At 36.0% G+C, this 19153-nt stretch overlaps 1 protein-coding gene across 6 annotated transcripts in view; it reads left to right on the forward strand.

Moving 5' to 3' along the window:
* The first annotated feature begins 875 nt into the window (after positions 1-875).
* The window catches only part of GOLGB1 (golgin B1), an 88006-nt gene continuing 69728 nt past the window's right edge, over positions 876-19153 (forward strand). For 5 of the 6 annotated variants that reach the window (XM_047100193.1, XM_047100196.1, XM_047100199.1 and 2 more), the window contains exon 1: positions 876-960. The gene's annotated coding sequence lies outside the window, so the exon portion shown is untranslated. The remainder of the gene's footprint in view (positions 961-19153) is intronic. The other variant, XM_047100195.1, reaches the window with a different exon arrangement.

Here is a 19153-nt window from a genome sequence, read left to right on the forward strand (position 1 = left end):
CTAATAGTCTTGCTGTCAAGAGACTTCCTGAAATCAAGGGAGCTGGCTTTCCCCCCTTTCCTTAGAAGCTTAAGGAGAGCACGCATGATTTGGGTGACTACTATTGGAGCTTCTCACTTCCAGACCTGAGTCCTCAAATCTCACCTCTCGCTGAAGTGCCAGCTCAAGTGCCACTTAAGAGGCACTTTCCTAACACTATTCACTCTTCTCTCACTCACGTCGAGATATCTCTGATTCTCTTTCATAAAGCCGCCAGGTTCTATCCAAGTTCTATCAGTAAATTGTTACTTGTCTTTGGGTGACTCACTTTAATCCGGGTCTCATTTTTCATCAATAAAATGAAAAGATCATATTAGACGACCTACTTTCCGACTCTTACTATTTTATGATTCTAAGAGTAAAACGCACATCCCCACTCCCTTCTCACAGCTCATTCAACAATCCTGTCACAGCTGGTATCCGCAGTACCGGACTACGCAAAAACCCAAGCCATAGCGTGGGTCAGTCACCATCAACACCACAGAAGAACTCGGGCCAAGTGGCCCACCCATTTCACAGCGTTAACACCTGACCCTCCCCAGAACGCCCGCCCTCCGGGCATTTCCGGTTTCCCGCAGATCTTCTTCCGGAACACTTGCTCACGTCTGACTCCGCCCCCCCTCCATTCGTTAGAGACCATTGGCTCTTTCTTTGAGGAAGAGGAGAATTTCCTAATGTTGATTGGTTTCCGTCATTGTTGATGGGTTAGTTACAAACAAGGCGTGCCTGGTCTCCCTGGTAACGCTCTGCCAACAGCTCTGATTGGTTCTTGTCCTAATCCCATCTTCCGTCCCAACTGCGAGTGGTTGAGTCCCTTGACGGGGCGCGGCGGTGGTAGGTGTCGCGTACGGGATTCCCGAGCTGACGTGGCTTAAATTTGGGAGGGGGGCAGCTGGCGCCTCCGGCCGCAGCCTCTTCCAGGTGAGTGAGGGATACTCCCCAACTCCTCCCTTCTTTGAGTCTTTTAACGGTCACCCCTCCGCAGGGGCTGCCGAAGCGGCCACACTCGGGTCCCCTCCCTGCCCCTCCTCTTCCTATTCCGTCCTGGATCCAGCCCTACACACGCCTCCCTTCACCTACCAGGCCTAGTTCTAGTTGCCCACATGCCAGCTGGCCTTTTGGAAGGGCTTTGGGGGTCTCACTGTGCGGCCTCGGGGCACATATGCGCGGTCTGCTCCCTCCCCAGGACGTTTCTTCTCCCGGAGCGACGGAGAGGGCTCTCGGGTCAGCCCTGTCCTCTCGGCCTTGTTCCCTGAGCGGCCTGTTCAGGCCGCCCTGGGTTCGCAGTAGCTGACGTCGGAGAAAACCTGTCTGGCCCCTGCGCTCAGGTTCTAAACTTAGTTTCCGGAAAGGGAAGCGGGACCCAAAGGAATGAAAGCTCTTGAGGGCGGAGATCACAGAAACGGTGGAGATAAAATGCAAAAAGGGACCTGGCAAAAGATCCTGCTAATGAGTTGCTGGTGAGATTTGGAAGGAGGAATAATCTTTGCGACGCCTTCAGCACTAAAATCCCAGGAATCAGCGGTAGACATACTGTTAGAGAAAGAGAATCCTGAAGAAAGTTCTGGAGGAAAAAGAAGATTTGGTGCTGTGGAGGATATTTATCTGCTTAAGGGGAGTGGTGTGTGGGAGTGCGAAGAGGAGAGTGAGTTCCTTGACAAATGAGGAATATATTTGTCCGACTTATTTTAAGAGTTCCATTTGGTCTGTGGGGAAAGGACAGTTTAAGTGTAGGACAGAGATATTTAAAATCACTGGATAAGTACTTTCACTTTTGGCGATAGTTGGAAGCTTTCTGAACTCTTAAAGAACCTTACGGTTCTTTTTGCAAGATGGCAGTGGAGAACTCCTTACAGACAGGCTTGGAGGCCTTTCCAGAAACACGAAGTAATTAAAATTTGCATGGTCAGGATGACTATGAATGGTCAAACCCAGTAAACATTAACCTGGAAATGGCAGGATTTGGTCATGGAATAGATATAGGAAGAAGTTGAAGAGAGCTAAAAAGTTGCAACCATTATACACTGACAGTTTCACAACTTTTACTTTTTATCCCTTGACCATGTACTTTTACTTAAATGCTTTCCTCTTCACTGCATTAACTTCGTTTGACCACATCAGTAGTTCCTAAACATTTTTACACACCCTATCAGTAGAACGTTTTTCAACAAGCATATTCCAAATATGTTATATTTAATTATGGATACCATATGCATAGCACAGTAAACATATACAAAAACGTATTTAAAAGGATGAAAAAAAAATCTTGCCTACTCTCCAGGACACTCCTAACCCAATTTGGGGACCATTATAAAGTTTGTTTATTTTGCAAGAAGGCTGTTTACATTTCTAAGGATCTACAGACTGGATGGAGAAAACTTTTTTTTTTTTTTTTGAGGTCCTCCATTCTTCTGGAATGGGACCTCCTAGAAATCCTCTTTAGGCGATCCTTTTCCCTCTGCTTGAGTCTTAAAGTCCCCCTTTCTTTTTCCCTTTTGCATTAATGGATTAATTAAAAGGATGTCGATTTTATCCATTTATAAAAATAATAAATCATTCATAAACTTCTCTTGGTTAAATACTGTTAGGAATAAATTATTTGGAACACATCTCACCACTGATCGTCACATACCAGTCTGTTGTTAGGAACCACTATATAAAAGGAGGTTAGGCTCTCTAATACTATATTTTTAATTCAGCCATGTAAAAATCAGCAATATGTCCTTTAGGTAAGTTGAAATTCAACACAAAAGGGTATAATATAAAAACAAAAATCTCTTTCTCCCCTATCTACTGGCCTTTTTCTCATTCCCTACTTCCCAGAAGTAAGCATTGTAAATAATTTGTTTCTTCTTAAGAAACTTTCTGATCAGACTCAAGCACTTACCTAATATGTATCCCCCTCCTATTTCTTTCCCACAAGTGGAGTCATGATACACATACTATTCTATACCTTTCTTTTGCCTCTTGATACTATAAGATATTTTTTTCTATCCATAAGTATGAAAGTACCTCATTCTTTTAAAAGGCTATACAGCATGTCCTTGTAGAAATGTCAAAATGTACTTAGTGTGTTCCCTATTGATGGACATTGGATTGTATTTATTAGGCATCACAAACACTGCTGTAGTGAATATATAAGTATATGAGTGCTCTCATGGCCCCAGCCCTAATTTCAGCCCCAGTGATGAATGTTGGGTGATGAGGTTACTCACAAAATAGATTCTTTTTTGTATATCTCCATCAGCCAAGAAGCTTTATGGTGCTCTGTGATTAGTTAAAATATATAATCTCTCTTATGTTATAGTTTACAAACCTTAAAACTGGGGATATTGATAGTACCTCCTTGTTGGGGTTGTTTTAATAATAAAAAAGTAAAGTAATGAGGATATATAAGTTTTTATATGTAAAGCTATTGAAATAATAGTGCATAGTACTGCTTATATAAATTATATCTACCATTTACTTCTAAATTTGTTAATGAAAACAGTTTTTTGTGTCATGAAAATTAGCTTTTCATTTTGTAATTGTAAAGTTATATCATAATATTGGATATGTTTTTTCCAGCTATATAGCACCATTTCCTCTCAGTTCCTCAAACCAATTGAAAATCACTTTGAGAATTAAGGAATTAAGGAAAACTACCCAGGCTCAACCAAGTACACTTTAAATAAATTTGAGGAGTGACTTGGAGATCTCACCATTTTCTGTGGGAAAATGTGATTTAAATTCCAAAGCAGATGTGTACCCAGGCATGCACTATCTTCAATTATTTATTTTTTTAATTTTCCCATGCATTTTGTACTAAGTTTTCTGTGGTTAGGGACATTACTTATATTTCTTTTTATGTTTTTGTGGCTCCTGGCATTATGCTCCATGCCAAGTAGGTACTTTGAAAATAATTATTTATAGCAAGCAGTGAAGACTTTGCAAAAATAATACTTATTAAATTTCTAGTGCCACCTCAACAGACGAGTGTTGAGATCCTGTGGCAGTGTTTGTGGAAGGTGTAGCTAGCGTTGACTTGAAAGATTGTTTTATTTGCTTGTTTTATTGAAGGCTGGCCTTGGCATGAAGCCCTGATTTTTTTTCTTTTCCCAAATTGCTACTCATAATTCTGGTGCTTTATAAAACAATAGCAAGAGCATTTTTTTGTCCCAGCAGTCACACATATTCCTTACATGAATTTATTACAGTGAACATGAATATTTTCCCCCATTTGTCCATTTCTGTCCTACAGTGAGCCTAAACAGAGGGGTAGATCCATCTTTCTTCATTTGGCTTAAGCATGACTATTTTGTCTCTTTTGCCCTCAAGTTCTCAACCTTTCAACTACATAAAGCACTTAACTGTGCCTGAGATACCCTTCCCAATTACATTTCCACATTTTCCTTTTATGTTGACAGCCATACAAATCACTCTTGAATCATGGAGTCATAGTACTGGGCGTTAGAATATTTGTCAGTCTTCTTCACTTGAAGATGAGGAAACTGTAAGGTAACTTACCCAGCATAGTACAGCCTCTTTGTGTTGGAGCCAGAACTGAAGGCTCAGTTCCTGGCTCCCAGTTTGGTGCTTGTTCCACTACTTCCTTTCTCATGGACCTGTCTGATTATTGTATCAATCTATGAGAAACTCCTTTTACTTTGACCTGAAATGGTATATCCTTTATACTGATCTTTCCTTTCTTAAAATGTACATATTTTTAAATGGTTATGTGAGGAAAGTAACCTATTTTTCATTTGAAGAGCTTTTTATCTTATTCAGTAATGCTTTTTTTTTTTTATTAAAAAAAAATTTTTTTTTCAACGTTTATTTATTTTTGGGACAGAGAGAGACAGAGCATGAACGGGGGAGGGGCAGAGAGAGAGGGAGACACAGAATCGGAAACAGGCTCCAGGCTCTGAGCCATCAGCCCAGAGCCCGACGCGGGGCTCGAACTCATGGACCGCGAGATCGTGACCTGGCTGAAGTCGGACGCTTAACCGACTGCGCCACCCAGGCGCCCCCAGTAATGCTTTTTTAGTAGAGGTACTTTGAGATGTATTCATTTCTCTTGAGTGTCAGTTTTCTTTGTCTTAAAATGGCAATGATGATGATACTGATCTTGTAGATTTTGTGAGAATTATAGAGAAATTTGTATAAAGTACATATTGCTCAATAATTATTTCCAATAATATTATCATGATCCTGTGTTCATTTGTATGTATCTTCATGTGCAGTAATTTTCAGTAGGCTGCTGGTGGAGACACACCCTTCTCAGGAGGATGAATCAAAATCTCATGCATGGCAGTGGTGGATACCAATGGTGGGGAGAGTTTGAGAAAACATTTGGGATTTTAATTGTATATTTGGGAAAAAAACAAAACAAAACAACTTTCCCAACAGAAATTACATATCCCTCACAGTCTTCTTGGCTAATGGTGATATACAAAAGACTTGCTTTAGGGCATACCACCTTCGGTATACATGTGTGCATACATTTGGCCACAGATGATAACACGTTTTACATTTCTCTAAAGGTCCTATGGTTCTAAAATGGTTGGGAATGTTGCCACAATGTCTGAAATCTCAGTACTTTCTATTTAGCCCTAAAGGTAGCAGCAGAAGCAAGCAGTAGAATCCAAGCTAGTTAGAGCAGAAAGTGTGAGTACGAACAGAAGGACTATGATAGAGGTGGGTTGAGGGTTGGTTTGAGAATCTGAAGTGAAAATGATGGAAAGTGGCCAGTGATTGAGGTATTTATAGGTCATGGTGTGTGACCAAGCCAGGGGTTAAGTTGAGTAACTCTGTTATAGACGGCTCTAGCTGTTAATTGATTTTTTAAAAGACCTTTTTATTGTAAAATAAAACTCAAGAAGAAAAAAACACACACACCAAAAGACATATAGCTTGATGAATTATTAGGAGGTAAACATTCTTATCATAACTGTAAGGTCAAGAAATCTAACTTTGTCAGTCATCTGAGAAACTCCTCCATTTGCTCTCTCCTTCCTTTCACAGTAATCACTTCCTTGTGGTTTCTCTATGGTTTTATCACCCAAATGTGAATCTTTTCCCTCCCTTCTCCCCTTTTTAACTCAGTGTCTCTTAAGTCCTTTCCTTATAATTTTTGTTGAAGAACTTAGACTTTTTGACCTGTGGAGTTTCCCACACTCTGAGAATTTCACTTTCATGGGGCAATTCAGCATATTCCTGTATCCTTTGCGTTTCCTACAAATTGGCAGCTGGATCCAGAGGCTTCACCAGACTGAGGTTTGATCTCTTTGTCAAGACTATAGATGGTGATAGAGTCTTTCATCAGAAGGTTCCTATATCTGGTTTTGTTCTTTTTGTTGTTATCAGCTATTGATGTTCAATGTCTACATCCATGAATTCATAAGGAGTTGCAAAATAGTAGACTAAATATTCCAGTTCTACCATTTTGTTTTCATTTGTTAGCTGAAATATTTTATATGGATATGGATCCCCTTATCTACTATTTGGTTCCTGAATGGTAAAGTTCAAATAGAAAAGTCAAGATAAATCCTTGACTTTGTTAGTTTTCAAGATACTTAGTTTACCTGATGAGTTTAATATGAACTTGTGGATTGAAGTATTTTTGGTGGGTTTCAATCCATTGCAATTGATATTCTTCTTAGAAACTCACTTGTACTTTGGCCTGTGAGAACCTTCTCAATTTGGATCCTGGGTCCTTTTTTTTTTGTTTTTTGTTTTTGGTTTTTTTTTAGGAAAAAAATGAAATTCACTTTTATTAATGAAGATATCATTGTGTATACTAAATTTACAAAGAAAAATCTATCAAAAACCACATAGAACTAATGGGTACATTTAACAAGGTCACATGATACAAGGTCAATATGGAAACATAAATTATATTTGTATGTAGAGCAACTATTTGGAAAATAATAGTAAAACAATATTAGAGTAGAATAAAAAATTTAAATACATAGAGATAAATTCAACAAAGTATGTGTAAACACTGTACTATTAAAATTATAAAAAAAATACTGACAGAAATTTTAAAAGACCATAATAAATCCCTGTTTCTGGATTATAAAACTGGATCACATATTGTTTTTTTTTTCCCCCAGGTCCTTTTGACATGACTCTAGTTAGCCTTTGATTGCTTCCTTGCTGTTTGTATGACAAGATGTTTTAGGCTTATTGTGTACATTTCCTATTTCAGAACAGGAATTAGCCATTTCTCTAAGAAGCTCTCCTACTTAAAAAATTTTTTAATGGAGAATAGTATTGCAAGACCCCAATCTAGCACTAGAGATGTTCATTGCCTCTCAGTTTATCATTATTTTTAAGTCTTTTCAGTGGACAGAGCTAGGAAAATAGATGTACTGAGGTAAAATGCCTTATAAGTTTATACTGATGCTTTCAACTCAAATCCAAGATCAGTTTTTATCTTGAGGTTCTTAATTTCTTCTGTTTTACACCTGTATTACCTTTTTTCACATTGAAAATATTATAGAATTACTATGCCTGTTAATTGCTCAGTTATTGCACTTTAATTCCACATGGTACATGTGGTACTTGTCAAGGAATAATAATACTAATACAGTCACCACTAATGTTGGTTATTGAAAATAGTTCTAAAGGGTTTTTTTTTTTTTTTGCATATATGATTCACATTCTTCCCAGGTTTTCTTCATGGTAGCCCTATATATTGTTAGAGCATGTAATTATTTAATATTATGTTCTCTCCATACCAGTGTTAGTTCTACAAATAACTGTATATTTAGTGCTTACCACCAGTCTTTATGATGATGTTTAATCATTTTGGTCATCTCAAGCTTTCTCTTTAGTAGGTGCCTTAGGAAATGTTCGTGGGAAAATTTTTCATGAATTTTCTTGCATGCTTTTAACATTCTCTCTGTGCTTTTTATATCAAAAATGAAGGTCATTTTTGCTGAAAATAAAATCCTTGGCTCACATTTTCTTTCCCTGAATATCTCAAATGTGGAACTGTAGGATATTTTTCCTGGCAAAAACATTATAAAAAGTCTGATATTATTATTATTATTATTATCATTAGACAAGTCACATGATCTTTTGACCTAAATCTTAAAGATTATTTTTAAGTCCATTAGTTTTAATAGAATGTCTTCTTGGTCATTATGGGTTGATAACCCCTGCTACATGGTAGACTCTTTCAATATGTAGCTTCAAAGTTCAAAATTTAAAATTTCAGTTAAATGCTCTTCAGTTTTAGCTTTTTGTGTCTTTTCTGTAACTTTGGTTACAGAAACTTTGGTTTTCTTCTGCAGGGAATTTGATTGTCCACGTGCTTATCATCAATCTTTATCACTTTCTTCTGGTTCCCTTTGTATTGATTACCTTTAAACATTTTTTTAAGAATAAAAAAATTTTTTATTGGGATGCCTGGGTGGCTCAGTTGGTTAAGCGTCTGGCTCTTGGTTTCAGCTTAGGTCATGATCTTGGGGTCATGAGATCGAGCCCCAAGTCGGGCTCTGCACTGACAGTGTGGAGCCTGCTTGGAAGTCTCTGTTTCCCTTTCTGTATGACCCTCCCCTACTCACACATGTGCCTCCCACCACTAAATAAATAATAAATAAATAAATAAATTATTAGGAATAATTTTAGGTTTACTATAGAAAATATGTAGACAGTTTAGAGTCAACTATACTCCTGACAAAGTGAATTTGTCAAAACTAAGAAACCAGTGATGATTCATAACTAACCTCCATACTTCCTTTTAATTTCATTAGTTTCAACATTAATGTCCTTTTTTCTGTTCCAGGATCAAATTATAGGACATCACATTGTATTTAGTTCATTCCTTTTTCTTTCTTTTTAAAAATTGAGATAAGTGTAGAGTCATATGCACTTGTAGTGAAATAATACAGAAAGATCCTGTGTACACTTTGTCTTGTTTCTCTCAAAGTTTAAAATTTTATAAAACTATTGTGTAATATCACAACCAGGATACTAACATTAATGCACTCCCACCTTTATATGTGTGTGTGTAAGTTCTATACAACTTTATCACCTATCTAGGTTCACGTATCCACTGCTACAGTTAAGATATCAAATAGTTCCAACACAAGAACACCTTCTGTTGCTTTTTTATAACTTCAGCCACCTCCTGCCTTTCTGCTTCCAAACCCTCCATAAGCATGGGCAACCACTGATCTGTCTTCCATTTCTAAAATTTTGTGACTTCAAAAATATTATATAGGTGTAGGATTATATAGTATGTAACTTTTGGAAAATTGGCTTTTTTTTCATTCAGCAGGAGATTCATCGAAATTATTGGTTTGTTCCTTTTGATTGCTGTGTAGTGTTCTATGGTATGTATATACCACAGTTTGTTTAACCATTTTCTTGTCAAAGGACTTCTTTGCTGATTACAGTTTGGGGCTCTTACAATTGAAGCTACTATGAACATCCATGTACAGGTTATTGCGTGAATTTAAGATTTCGTTTCTCTGAGACAAATGCGTAAGAGTAAAATTGCTGGGTCATAAGGTAGTTGCATGTTTAGTTTACAGGTAATTTCTTTTTGATTTATAAAATTATCCTTTATCTTAACTTTCTTTTTTCCTTAAGGCATGACTTATGAATGTTCATTTTCCTGGGTATTTTTTGTTTGTTTTAGTTTTATCTCATTTCCAAAATGATTTTTAAAGCTTTTCAATTATTTCTTGAGTTTCCTCTTCAGTTTTGGGTTTTTCTACTGAGGAAGGTAAATTGATAAATATATTTGTTTTAATTTATTTCAAATCAAAGAAAACCTATACATGTGTTCAGCCAAGTTTGCATCATAGAACAACCTATCAAAGTTTAATCTTTCTTTTGTAAAAGTAAATATGATACATATCTCTATCATATACTTAACTATTTGTGCTCTGGTGTGCTCTTAGTTGGTGTATAAAAATGTATCAATTATAGTTAGCTATTAATTTTTGTTAACAAAATGTTAATATTGGAAATAGATATTGTCATTGTTATTTTTGAGCTTTATTGAGGTATAATTGACAAAAATGTACATGTCTAAAGTACACAATGTAATATTCTGCTGTACATAGACATGTTAAATGATGACCTCAATCAAGCTAATTGAAATATGGAAAGTACCCATCACCTCACATAATTACCATTTTGTGTGTGTGGTGAGAACATTTAAGATGTACTCTGTTAGCAAATTTCAGGTATACAGTACAGTGGGTTTTTTAAAAAATATTTATTTATTTTTGAGAGGGAAAGAGTGAGCAAGCTGAGGAGGGGCCAAGAAAGAGGAAGACAGAAGATCTGAAGCAGGCCCTGTGCTGACAGCAGAGAGCTCTATGTGGGGGTTCACTTGAACCACCCAGGTGCCCCAATACAGAGTTTTAAAAAAAATGTTTGTTTATTTTGAGAGAGAGAGGGAGAGAGAGAGAGAGAGAGAGAGAGAGAGAGAGAGAGAGAGAGAGAGAATGTCAAGCAGGCTCCACGCTCAGCATGGAGCCCAGTGTGGGGCTCAATCACACGAATGCAAGGTCATGACCTGAGCGTATATCAAGAGTTGGATGCTTAATTGACTGAGCCACTCAAGTGCCCCTCAATACAGTGTTATTAACTGTAGTCACCATGCTGTACATTAGATCTCCAGAATTTATTCATTCTGCATAACTGAAAGTTTGTACCCTTTAACAAATATCTCTTTATTTCCCTTACCCACTTTTCCTTGGCAACCACTATTTTACTGTCTGCTTCTACAAGTTTGACTTTTTTAGATTCTGTGCATAAGTGAAATCATGCAATATTTGTCTTTCTGTACCTGGTTTTATTTCACGTAGTATAATGTCCTCTAGGTCCATCCATGTTCTTGTAAATGACAGGATTTCATTATTTTTTTAGGGCAGAATGATATAGTATATATATATATATATATATATATATATATATATACACACACACACACACACACACACACACACACACACACACCACATTTTCTTTATCTGTTCATGTGTCAGTAGACACTTAGGTTGATTCTATATTTTAGCTATTTGTGAGTAATGCTGCAATGAACATGGGATTTCAGATATCTCTTTAAGATACTGCTTTCATTTCCTTTGGATATATACCTAAAAGTGGCATTCCTGGGTCATATGGTAGTTCTATTTTTAAATTTTTTGAGGAACCTCCAGACCTTTTTGTGTAATAGCTGTATCAATTAATATTCTTACCAATAGTGTACAAGGGTTCCTTTTTCTCCACATCCTGGCCAACACTTGTTATCCATTGTTTTTTTGAAAATAGCCATTCTAACAGGTATGAGGTGATAGTGTGTGTGTTTGTGTGTGTGTGTGTTTGTGTGTGTGTGTGTGTGTGTGTGTGTGTGTTTAAAATTTAAATTCAAGTTAGTTAACGTATAGTGTAGTATTGGTTTCAGGAGTAGAATTTAGTGATTCATCACCTACATATAACACCTGGTGCTCATCCCAACAAGTGCCCTCCTTAATGCCCATAATCCATTAAGGTCATCCTCCCACCTGATATTGTGGTTTTAATTTGTATTTCCCTAATGATTATTGGTGTTGAGCATTTTTTTTCATACAACTTGCCCATTTGTATGTCTTCTTTGGAGAAATATCTGGCCAGTTCCGTTGCCCATTTTAAAATCAGATTGTGTCTTGCTATTGAATTGTTTGAATTTCTCACATATATTTTGGATATTAATCCTTTATCAGATGTATGGTTTGCAAATATTTTTTCCTGTTCTGTAGGTTGTCTCTTTATTCTGTTGTTTCCTTTGCTGTGGAGCATTTTAGTTTGATGCAATCTCATTTGTCTATTTTTGCTTTTGTTGTGTGTACTTTTGAGGTCGTATTCAAGAAATTATTGTCAAGACCAATGTTAAGAAGCTTTTCCCCTCTGCCTTCTTCTGCTAGTTCTACAGTTTTAGGTCTTGTGTTTAAGTCTTTAATACAGTTTAAGTTGATTTTTGTGTGCAGTATGAGATAGGGTCCAGTTTCATTCTTCTGCATGTGGATACCAGTTTTCTCAGCACCACTATTAAAATAGGGCCTATCCTTTCCCCATTGTGAATTCTTGGCACCTTTTTTGAACATCAGTTTGATGTAAATGTATGGATTTATTCCTGGGCTCTTTATACTGTTCTAGAGGTCTGTATGACCGTTTTCTGCAAGTATCTTAATGTTTCAATTGTTATAGCTTTATGTTCTATTTTGAAAGCAAAAGTGTTATGCCGCCAGCTTTATTCTTGCTCAAGATTGCTTTGGCCATTCTAGATCTTTTGTGGTTCCATATGATTTAGATTTTTCTTTTTTTAATTTCTGTGGAAAAAGGCATTGGAATTTTGATAGGCATAGCATTGAATCTGTAGATTGCTTTGAGTGGTATAGGCTTTTAATAATGTTTTTCAAGTCTGTGAACATGGGATACCTTTCCATTTATTTGTGTCTTCTCAGTTCCTTTCATCAATGTCTTATAATTTTCAGTATACAAATCTTTCACATCCTTTGTTAAATTTATTCCTTTTTTTAAAAAAAAATATAATTTATTGTCCAGTTGGCTTCCATACAACACCCAGTGCTCATCCCAGCAAGTGCCCTCCTCAATGTCCATCACCCACTTTCCCCTCTCCCCCGCCCCACATCAACCCTCAATTTGTTCTCTGTACTTAAGAGCCTCTTATGGTTTGCCTCCCTCCCTCTCTGTAACTTTTTTTCCCCTTTCCCTCCCCCATGGTCTTCTGTTAAGTTTCTCAAGATCCTCTTTCAACAATAGCCAAATTATGGAAAGAGCCTAAATGTCCATCAACTGATAAATGGATAAAGAAGATGTGGTTTATATATACAATGTTAAATTTATTCCTAAGTATTTTATTTTTTAAAATGCTATTATAAATGGCTTTATTTTCTTAATTTTGAGGGGATAGTTTGTTGTTGGTACAGAGAAACATAATTTTTGTATACTGATTTTATATCCTGAAACTTTATTGAATTAGTTTGTTAGTTGTAATAATTTTTAAAAGTTTTTTAAATGTTTTTTTATTTATTTTTGAGAGAGAGAGACAGAGCACTAGAGGGGGAGGGGCAGGGAGAGAGGGAGACCCAGGATCTGAAGCAGGCTCCAGGCTCTGAGCTTTTAGTACAGAGCCCCACACGGGACTCGCTGGAACCCACGAACTGTGAGATCATGACTTGAGCTGAAGTCAGACCCTTAACTGACTGAGCCACCCCAGCACCCTGGTTGTAATAATTTTTTGGTGAAATCTTTAGGGTTTCTTATATGTAAGGCCATGTTATCTGCAAAAAGAAAATTTTGCTGCTTTCTGATTTGGGTGCCTATTATTTCTTTTCCTTGCCTCATTGATCTGGCTAGGACTTCCAGTACTATATTGAATAGATGTGGTGAGAATGGGCATCTTTATCTTCTTTCTGATTTTAGAGGAAATGCTTTTAGCTTTTTACCATTGAGTATGATATAACTGTGGGCTTGTATATGGCCTTAATTATACTGAGGTACATTCCTTCTGTACTTACTCGGTTGAGAGTTTTTATCATGAAAGGATGTTGAATTTTTTTAATGCCTATTCTCCATCTATTGAGATGATTATGTGATATTTATCATTCCTTCTGTTAATTTAGTACATCACATTTATTGATTTGTGGATATTGAACCATCCTTGTATCTTAGGAATAAATCCTACCTGACATGGTGAATGATCCTTTTAATGTGATGTTGAATTGAGTATGCTGGTATTTTGTTGAGGATTATTGCATCTATTTCATCAGGGATACTGGCCTATAATTTCCTTGTTGTGTCCTTGTCTGGATTCAGTATCCAGGTAATACTGTCCTCATAAAATGAATTTGAAAGTGTTTCCTCTCCTTCAGTTTTTTTTAGACTAGTTTGAGAAGGATTAGCATTAATTCTTCTTTAAGCATTTTTTTAGAGTTTACTAGTGAAGCCATCAAGTTCTGGGCATTTCTTTGTTGAGAGGTTTTTGGGTCAATCTCTTTATGTTATTGGTTTGTTCAGATTTTGTTTCCCATTCATTCTTGGTAAGTTGTATGTTTCTAGGAATTCATCTGTGTCTTCCAAGTTATCCAATTTTTTTGCATATAGTTATTCATGGTAGTCTCTTAAGATCCCTTATATTACTGTATTCTCAGTTGTAGTGTCTCCTCCTTCACTTCTGATTTTATTCATTTGAATCTCTCTTTTCTTAGTCTAGCTAAAGGTTTGTCAATTTTGTTTATCTTTTCAAAAAACCAGTTACATTGAAAAACTTAGTTTTATTGGTGTTTTCTATTGTTTTTTTAAGTCTCCATTTCCTTTATTCCTGCTTTGATAATTATTTATTTCCTTTCTTCTGCTTTCACCTTAGTTTTTCTTTCGCTAGATCCTTGAAGTGTCAAGTTACATTGTTTATTTGAGATCTTTCTTTTTTCTTAATTTAGGAGGCTATCTCCACAAACTTTCCTCTTAAAACTGCTTTTGCTGTGTCTCATTAAGTTTCCATGGATATGCCATGTTTCCATTTTCATTTGTCTCAATATAATTTTTTATTTCCTTTGTGATTTCTTCTTTGACCCATTGATTCAGGAGCATATTGTTTAATTTCCACATATTTGTGGATTTTCCAATTTTCTTCTTGCTATTTTTTGCATATTAAAAGTAATTTTATTTCTTCTTTTAATGTTTTTTTTCTTTAAATTTAATTCCAGTTAGTGATCATACAGTCTTGTATTAGTTTCAGGTGTACAATATGGTGATTCAGCAATTACTTACATCACATGGTGCTCATCACAAGTGCACTCCCTAATCCCCATCACTTATTTAACCCATCTTCCACCATATCCCCTCTGGTAACCATCAGTTCTCTGTGGTTAAGAGTTTGTTTCTTGTTTCTCTCTCTCTTTGATTTTTAGTTTCATACCATTGTCATCAGAAATAATACTCAATATGATTTCAATATTCTTAAATTTGTAAAGACTTATTTTGTGGCCCAATATATGATCTATATCCTAGATAGTGTTCCATGTGCGCTTGAAATGAATGTGTATTTTGCTGCTTTTCTTATGTTATGTATATGTCTGTTAGGTCCATTTAATTTAATGTGTAGTTCAAGTACATTGTTTTCTTATTGCTTTCTTATGCTTTTATTGCTTTTCTGTCTGGATGACATATCTGTTGTAAGGGAATTGAAGTCTAGCACTATTATTGTATTGCTGTCTATTTCTGCCTTCAGTTCTGTGAACATTTGCTTAATATATTTAGCTTTCTGATACTGGGTGTATATATATTTATTTATAAGTATTATACCCTCTTGATGAATTGACCCCTTTATCATTGACCCCTTTACCATTGACCTTTTCTCTGACTGTCATTACAGTTTTTAACTAAAAGTTTATTTTGTCTTTTATTAGTCACCTTTGCTTTCTTTTGGTTACCATTTGCATGGAATATCTTTTTCCATCTCTTCACTTTCAGTCTCTGTGTAACCTTAGAGCCAAAGTGAGTCTCTTGTATGCAGCATATAGTTGGATTTTGTTTTTTATTTATTTATTTATTTTTTTAAATTTTTTTTTTCAACGTTTTTATTTATTTTTGGGACAGACAGAGACAGAGCATGAATTGGGGAGGGGCAGAGAGAGAGGGAGACACAGAATCGGAAACAGGCTCCAGGCTCCGAGCCATCAGCCCAGAGCCTGACGAGGGGCTCGAACTCCCGGACCGTGAGATCGTGACCTGGCTGAAGTCGGACGCTTAACCGACTGCGCCACCCAGGCGCCCCGGATTTTGTTTTTTAAATCCATTCAGCCACTCCATGTCTTTTGATTGTATAATTTAATCCAATTATATTTAAAGTAATTTTTGAAAGAATTTACTATTGCCATTTTATTAATAGTTTTCTGACTGTTGTGTGGTTCATTTGTTCCTTTCTTCTCTTGCTGCCTTTATGGGTATTTCAATTTCTGACGTATGGCTTTTCATGTCTTACATCATTTTAGTTGATTTAGTAGGTTGTAATTTTGAGTTATTTTGAGCATGACTCTTTGACATGCTTCCATTTTCTGTATGGATATTATTCTGCTATTTTTCTTAAAATGACTTTGTATGGAGATTGTGTTACTTTTCAGGTGCTCATTTTTGTGTTAATTTAATGTTGCTAAACTTTTAGAAGGACATTTATTTTGGATAGCCTTTCTAACTTCACAGAGTTCCCTCTTACATTGTTTTCCAATATTGGTTCAAATATGTGGCCATTGGATTTCTGAGATCTCCTGACTCCTTTTCTACTACCCCCAGCTCACTCTTTATCTGGATCTTCCTTTGTTGTCTGTTGACTCAGTTTTGATGCATTTTGGTTCTGCTCTTACTAGAGGCCCTGTTCTGAAAGAGAGCCATGACTCTTCAGTTTTGAGAGTTCATGGGGCCCAGACTCTTTAGTCATTTTAAATCTTGCAGGCTCCTTGCTCTTATGTGTGTTGGAGTATGGATATACCTCCCTTTTTCAGCTGCTATTCTTTAATTGGCTCAGCACATTTTCCAGTGAATACCCACTGGCTCTTTTGTGGTTCTCTTGGTTTATCTGTCACAGTCTTATAGCTTCTGTATGGCAGCATTATTTTACCTCTTTCCTCTTAAGGTTTTTGGATGGAGAATTAAATATACATAGGACAGATTAACAGGGAAAGCATACAGATTTATTTAGTATAAATTTTAAGTGACACTGGAGCCCTCATAAGGAAATGAAGACTGAAAGAAGCAATTAGAATGGAACACTTATATATTGAGTTGGACAAGGAGCAGTAAATTGTGATAACAGTACAAGGCAAAGGGGTAGTTAATCATGGAAAAGTGACTAGGAAGATAAGGATTCACATACAAGGTTTGTTTGTACAGATTCCTCTTGGCTTCAACTCCCCATCCCTGGAGATAAGAATGTTACTTTCCTTCTAATATAAGGAGGACATCTTCCATATGAGGTTTTGTATCTTGCTTTCAGGAAGAAAAAGGAGAGGTCAGAGCATCCTTCTTGTACCTGCTATTTTTCAAGTGCCTTTAGCTCAAAATAATCTTTAAGCCAAAGTGACAGATTTTGGGGTGGAACATTCTGCCACTCTTCACTTCCCTTTTCCTCCCACATGGACAACAATGACATGCAGATCTTGTGGCTGTTGGTGGTTTATCTATATCCATGTTTATTTTAGAGTTTGTGGGAAACTTTGTCACATTGTTTTTTTGGTAAAGCCTGTATATGGGTTTTTAGTTTTGTTATCTAGTTGCTTTGTCAATTTTTATGTGGGAAATCAGGAAGTTCCTATAATCTGTGCTGTTTGCAATCCCCATTTTTTCAGAGTCCCATCAGTTGGTTGATTTTGTGTGTGTGTGTTTATTCCTGATGTGGTCTGAAAAATCTGAAGATAAAATGATTCTGTTTGATAGATTAGGTTCTGTTATGACTTTCTTTGATTAGTGCAAATCTATGTGCCTATTAGGCACATAGTTAATGGTGTTCATTTCTTTCACTAATGATTGCTATAGAAAATTCAGTCTTGAGAGTTGAAAACAAAGTTTAGTCTGTGTAATGGTGAGTTGTGATTTTTTTTTAACTGACTATAGTTATAAGTCTCACAGCTTGAATGAGTGGTTATATATGGTCCTATATATTTATGTGTGGCCCTATGTTGCCTTTTTAGTAGTTATATATATAGTTATATGTGGTTCTATGTTGCCCTTCTAGGAGTGGTTTTCTTTTTCCTAAAGTTTCATGTACATCTCTTTTCTAAGTGTCACATGCTAGTTTGGTTATCCAAGATAACCTGTTATAGAAACAAAGACCTCACCACTTCTTTCTTAATTAAGGACCATGGTTGCCCTAAACATTATTACTGTTCTAAGTAGAAGAAAACTTTAGGGGTAATTGTTTTTAATTCAAGTGCTTATTTTGTACAAGAGCTTTTATATTTCTCCCTGCTGAGTCTTTTGAAGGCCAAATAACATTTTATCATTAAACATAAAATTTAGTGTAATTACTTATACTAGTGCTATGCACAGTCCAGTTCTATTTTGATTTTTCCTATCAAAACATTAATATTCTCACTTCTATGGACTAGCAGTTGACACTGATCTGAATGAATGAATGAGTAAATAATAAATAAGGGATGTGTGGGTGTATGTGTATTTATATATTTATGTGTATTATGTGTATGTATATTATTTTGTGTGTATTATCTATATTTGTCTTTTTCTTCTTTAGTGAGTTTTTTTAGCTTATATCTTTTAAGGAATTATCCCATTTCTTCTATGTTGATGAATTTATGGGCATAGAATTATTTGTACTGTTGTGTTACAATATTTTAATGTATGTTAGATCTGTACTGATGTTTCCTTTTTCATAACTGATATTGATAACTTGTGTCTTTATTTATTTTTTTTTCTTTGTCAGCCTGACTAGAGCATTATCAATTTTGTTGATCTTTTCAAAGAACAAACTTTTTTTTTTTAAGTTTTAATTTTAATTCTAGTTAGCTAACGTATAGTGTTATATTTATTTCAGGTGTACAATATAGTGATTCAACAATTCCATACATCAGAGGCACCTGGGTGGCTCAGTCAGTTAAGCATCTGACTCTTGATTTCGGCTCAGGTGATGATCTCACGTTTCATGAGATAGAGCCTTGCATTGTGGGTCTGTGCTGTCAGCACAGAGCTTGCTTGGGATTCTCTCTCTCCCTCTTTCTCTGCCCCTCCCCCCCCCAAAATAAATAAACAAACATAAAAAGAAAATTCCATATATTACCTGGTACTCATTACAATAAGTGCATTCCTTAATCCCCATCACCTAATTAACCCATCCCCTCACCTACCTCCCCTCTGGTAATCATCAGTTTGTTCTCTATAACTAAGAGTCTGTTTCTTTATTTGTCTCTTTTTTCCCCCTTTGCTTATTTGTTTTTTCTTAAATTCTTCATATGAGTGGTATCATATGGTATTTGCCTTTGTTGGACTGACTTATTTCACTTAGGATTATGCTCTCTAGTTCCATCCATGTTATTGCAAATGGCAAGATTCTGTTATTTTTTTATGGTGGCATAATATTCTTTTGTGTGTATATATA

Source organism: Lynx rufus, unplaced genomic scaffold, assembly GCF_022079265.1.
Source record: "Lynx rufus isolate CCGP_SWC_20201006 ecotype Redwood Valley unplaced genomic scaffold, mLynRuf1.p SCAF_5, whole genome shotgun sequence".
NCBI lineage: Eukaryota > Metazoa > Chordata > Mammalia > Carnivora > Felidae > Lynx > Lynx rufus.